The sequence below is a fragment of the Xenopus laevis genome, chromosome 2S (genome assembly GCF_017654675.1).
Source record: "Xenopus laevis strain J_2021 chromosome 2S, Xenopus_laevis_v10.1, whole genome shotgun sequence".
Taxonomy (NCBI): Eukaryota; Metazoa; Chordata; class Amphibia; order Anura; family Pipidae; genus Xenopus; species Xenopus laevis.
The window spans coordinates 69337750-69343842 of NC_054374.1; positions in this window are offsets into that span (position 1 = coordinate 69337750).

Genomic DNA, 6093 nt, shown 5'->3' on the forward strand with positions numbered 1-6093 from the left:
GTTGCACTGGTTTCTGAGCTGACAGTAATTATGTGTATAAAGTATTAATCAGTCTTATATTGTGACATTTCTATTATATAAATACAGCATATTGTGCGTCAGTCCCTAAGCTCAGTAAGTGACATCAGCACAGAGCATGTTTAGTGAATCAGCTGAAAAGACAGGGAGCTGCTGGGGCATCTTTGGAGACACAGATCTTCTCTGCTAAAGGGCTGTGGTTGCCTTTGGCTGGCACAGAAGCCCAAAACATAATGTACAACATTTCTTAACTACTTCTTTAGCTAAACTTTAGTTCTCCTTTAAGCCTAAATAGCAACAGGGTAGCAATGTAAGATGCTTTCCTTGTCCCATGATGGCAGAATATAAATAGGATTTAACAAACATTGTAGGGGTTGAGGGAAAAAAATATAAAACAATGACAATTGCATTGCTCCTTTATCTATAGTAATACACTTCCTTAACAAATCCATAGGATGTTGTATTTTTTTGTTATTTTCCTGTGTTGTTTTCTTATTTGTGTTTAGAGAAACACTGTTTAATGGCACTGGAGAGACACACCATTCCATCGTGTACTTGAAAACACTATAATGAGTAAATTGTACTTAGCTGATTGTTTAGATTGTATGTGATCTGGGAAAACACATGGATGGTCTAATTGCACTGACTAAATCTATTGACCTGCAAGCCAAACAATCAGAACACAATGGCAGTGAAATGTAGTAGATTTGCTACCTCTGCTTTTTCCTGGCACATCATGACTTCTTACCTTTCTTACCTTTATTGTGGTGCATTGGTCAATAGTGATAAGACTAGTGCAAATAACATCTCATAACAAAACCAATCCAAATCAGCATGACGATTTCTTGTACTTGGTATCACTTGCTGCATTACAGCTGCTATTACTGGCAAACAGTGTTTACCTACTAGGCCCTTCTTTAACATGATAGTTTATTCAATCCAGACTGCTGCCTCCCTGACATTCAGGAATGATGCTCCCCTTGTGATGTGTAGTTCTGTAACTTAGGAATTGCTCTCTACTATCATTAATGACGAAATTATGTGGTCTGTATAGAAGTTCAAGCCATACAGTAATTTTCTTATTTTTCTGTATAGACTATGAGCCACTTGTTCGCTTTCTGTTATGTTTTGCCTTTACATTTTTTTTCAGCTGATCTTATCATGAGTTACATAAAATGAGGTAAGTAAGGTTCAGGAGAGTTGCCAACAATAATGAGCTCTTGTACAAAGCAGAATCTGCCAGATCAGTCAGTACAACCTTTATAGAAGCTACATAAACCAATACTCTCTTGTATTAAGAAATAAAACACTGCCTCTACTGTATATTGGGCTTGTGTGATACAGATTCTGCAGCATCACCTTCAATGATAAGAGAAAAGGATATTCTCTTTGTCTCCAAGGATGAAATGGCATTTAGCCAGCACAGAAAAAAAAATGAATACAGTTCAAGTAAAATCAACATGCTTTAATTCGACCATATGTTCTTCTACCTGCCTATTCAAATTAACCTAAGCACAAGGTGGTAGTGAAGTTTTGCCAGGCAGAATTGAACGCTAGCGAATTGCTCGCCCAGTCAAAGTAACCTAGAATAAATTCACCAGTGTTTGGGTGCTGAGACGCAACTTCATTTTAGTAAATTAGCATAGTAACTACTTAGAGTCTGGTGAAGTGACGCAGAGTGTGGCGAAGCGGTCAATGGCGATAATTCACCCTTTAGTGAATTTGCCCCAATGGAGGAGATTTACCAAACAGCAAAGTCGCCGTCGCTATCATAATTCACCAGAAATCCAATCCGCAGGGACATCGGCAATATACTAACAGGCGTAGAGGACAATTTGCTAGCGAAAGAGACTGTCACTAGTGCACGTTCGCACCCTAACGCCAGGCGACTTTTCGCTCTGGTGAATGGTTGTTACTCCGCAAATTCACTAAAGTGCAAATTTTACAGAATGGTACCTGTTTCACCAGCTTTTCCTTCGCCACCTTAGAACAGGCGAACTGATATGATGAAGCTACATCCTCCTCAATCTTATGTCAGTGACATCATATCCTGTATGCCGGAAATTCATAAAAAAAATGCTGGCGACATTTACTTTTTTAAAGCGAGATTGCCTTCAAAAGTCCTAAAGAGCCAGCGTTCAGGTGCCAAGACGCAACTTCGCATTTTAGTGAATTAGCACCTGGCGAAGTGGAGTGAAGTGAAGCTTTCACTGCCAATAATTCGCCCTTTAGTGAATTTACCCTAATGTGTACCCTGCTACTTTGTTAAAGGGATTCTGTCATGCTTTTTATGGTGTAGTTATGTATTTCTAAGTTACATTGTTTACACTGCAAATTTTCAGTCTACCATATAAAATATTATTATTATTATGAGGTACAGCACCTGGGCAAACTAAGGGGCAGATTTATTATGTGGTGTAAAAAATTATTTGCCATACATTGCCAGGCATCACCATTTCAAAAACAGCGTAAAAATGTAATAAAATAATAGTGGCAAATCTGGCATTTACATGCCGTCAAATAAAACACACCTTGATAAATTTGTCAGTTATGTTATACAACTTTTTACACCATTTTTCTTTAGAATGTTGTTTTACACAGCATAATAAATAGGCCCCTTAGTGTATTTTAATCACATAACTCAAATTATTCTTAAGATTATGGCACTCATGGAGACCACAGCTTTCCATACAAAAGGATGGAAAATGCATGCCATCCAATCTCAACATTAGAAAGAAGAAAAGAGGGACAAAAAAATCTGCCCATTTTATGGCCAGACCCCTAATTACCATGTCCAAAATTTGGAAGGTTATGATACTTTGAACACATTTCTGAGAGTTTTAGGGCAACGTTTTATTTGTTATAACAGTTTTGCTAATGAAGGATTAAATTGCCAATGAAGTTGTGAGTCACAGTTGTGTTTTGCGTTCTCTGCCAAAAAGCATCTTATTTTAATTGTTTCCAAAACTTTGTATACAAACTTTGTATTCTGTATCTGTTGTCACAAAAAGCTTCCCCTAGTTGAATAAACATTAGTTAATGTATATAAAAAAAAAAGCCATAGACAGGTGCCAACATTATACACTGTGTTGCCAAAAGTATCTAGAAAAATGCTGCCCAGCATCTCATTCCAAATCTAAGGGTATTAATATGAGGTAGAATCTACCCAGGTTAGTTTTACTACTCCATTCTTAGCAATTTTAAAAAAATGATTACTTTGGTATCATCGTGTTTTCATATAGAATGTATTCAAATATCAATGTATATGTGTTTGAAAAAAAAATGTATTCTTATTTATTCTATCCCAGGTGTGCATGGTATTCCATTTAATTAATTTATCTTAGCTCTTAATTCCTTTGCCTGCCATTGTTCGGTAAAAAAGAACAGACATCCTTTTCTTGTAGAACCAGACAGTGTCAAGACAAGAGTTTTGTTTTGTGAAATGGTGCAGTCATAGACCTGTGAATAAAGATCAATTTCCTTTGAAAGGTGTATGGCATTTATAACTATTGCTATTCTTCTCAGCCACCTCAAGAACAAAATTGACTATGACAGGACCTGATGTGAAGACAGTGTGAAGGGATGAGTAATACAAGAGCTATTTTTTGCCGTTGACTTGACTCCAAGAGAAGGTATTAAATCAAGGAGTGTGGACACTATTCTAGTTAGATCAGCAAAGACATTTAAGATTACACTCTCACTTCAAACCATAATATAAAAAAATATAGCAAGCTGTGTGTTCATTAGCAATGGTTCTTGAAATAAAATTAATAGTAATCATTAGAATAAAATAGTGGCACAAAATCTGAGAGGCCAATGCTCCAAACAGCAGGATATATATTTATGTGGACTGGATAAACCATACAAACCATTGGGGTGCTGCAGGATTTTTTTATTTTACTGATAATGGGATAAGACTTTGTTCTATTATTTGTGCATTTGTAGTACCTTTCTTCTTATTAAGTCCAGTTGTGGTGTGTGAGGTACTCTCCTAATTATTTACCAGGGTACCCCGTTTCTTTTACAGGCACTCAATGACATTTGTAACCTTGTTTTGTACCAGGAGCAAGCAACACAGTGCATGAACTATGTTAGAAGAACCAGCACCTAAAGAGTACAGGTATGGGACCCGTTATCCAGAATGTTCAGGATCTGAGGCTTTCCGGATAACAGATCTTTCCGTGATCTGGCTCTTCATAACTTAACGGGCAGATTTATCAAGTGTCGACTTTCGAAGTAAAAAATACTTAGAAATTCGACCTTCGAATTTAAATACTTTGAATATCGAATTCAAACTTTTTTCACCGAATTTGTGTATTCTGCGGTCAAAGTAAAATCGTTCGATCGAACGATTAAATACTTCGAATTGAACGATTCGAACGATTTTAATGTACGATCGAACAATTTTACTTCGACTTCAAAAAACTTAGAAAAATGCTGTAGAAGGTCCCCATAGGCTAACACTTTGGCAGGTTTAATTTGGCGAAGTATTAAAGTCGAAGTTTTTTTAAAGAGACAGTACTTCGATTATCGAATGGTCGAATTCGAAGTCGTAGTATCCTATTCGATGGTTGAAGTATCCAAAAAATTACTTTGAATTTCGAATTTTTTTACTTCGAAAATTCCCTCGAATTCACTTCGACCCTTGATAAATCTGTCCATAAGTCTATTAGAAAATCATGTTAACATTAAATAAACCCAATAGGCTGGTTCTGCTTCCAATAAAGATATGTTACAGTATATCTTAATATGGATCATGTACAAGGTCCTTTTTTTAAAAAAATTTATAGAAAAGGAAATCAGATAATGGGTTTCCGTTTAACGGATCCCATAGCCGTACCAGTAAAGTTAGAATAATCTCTAAATTATTTGTACAGCTTTGCATACTGCTTATCCAAACAGATAGATATTGCTGGTAAATAAGAGGTTTTTTTTCTTACTCCCTGCAAATGAAACACGCATACCCTATGTTTTACATGAACTACATGAATCTATCAATTCCCTGAAAAATAATTCAAAAGCTTAATTGCCATTTGTGTAATGCCAAACATTTTATTGGGAAAAGTGGTGGAGACAGAACACAAATACTATATACTCACATCCATTCTAGTTCATTATGACAACTGCCAACAATTTTTAACCATAATTTCTCCCAAAAAAGACAAAACACCATTTGACTACCTTGAAGTCTCTATCAAATCACAAACTTTGATCAGACAGGAAAAGGTCCATTCCATTCTATGGGGCTGCAAGGAAATCACACTAAAAATAAAAAGTAGTGCGGGTAGGTCTAATCTACATATGTTTTACCTGTATGTGGGCATTTGTATATGGCAGTTAGAAGAGGAAATTCATTTGTTTGCATGGCAACGGTATTGTCTTGCAGTTTTTTTTATAAATTTCCTACAATAGGATGCCAGGAGCAACTTTCTTTACAGCAGCACTTGAGTAAAAAAGCCTACTAAGGCAATTTTCTTCACTAACACTATTGTTTGCTACCATGAAACAAAAGCATAGAATACAGGCAGATAGCCAAGAGCCTACGAAGGCAATAAGAATATTGCTTTCTGCCATGAGACTAAAAGCATAAATTATATATGTATAGGACCGAAATAATAAAGACAATGTCCAGGCATCTTGACACAGAGTAGTGCAGTTATTTTACTTTAAAAAAGATTCATATTGGGTAATTTTGCAGAGGGTCTTAGTAAGTGGCCTGTGCACAATTCACCCAACTACTGTGACAGAACATTACATTTTTGTTGTGTACATCAATTTAATCCCATGCCTATATCACATGAAAATGTAATATGTGTAAGTGTGATAACATACAATAAGACACACTTATTGCATTCCGTGTATTTTGCACAAGTGCAATTTAATTAGACAGAACAAGTCGCCATCCTCAAGGTATTGGGGGTGGGAGTAAATATGTTGCTTTGAGTAAATTTAAGTTACAACACTGGTACTCCTATAACTTTCAGGGGGTGATCTGGGTCTTTCAGCAGCCACTGAGTTTGCTGCACCGCTGCTTTCAGCTGATTTTTTTAATAACCCAGGGCTTGACTACAACAA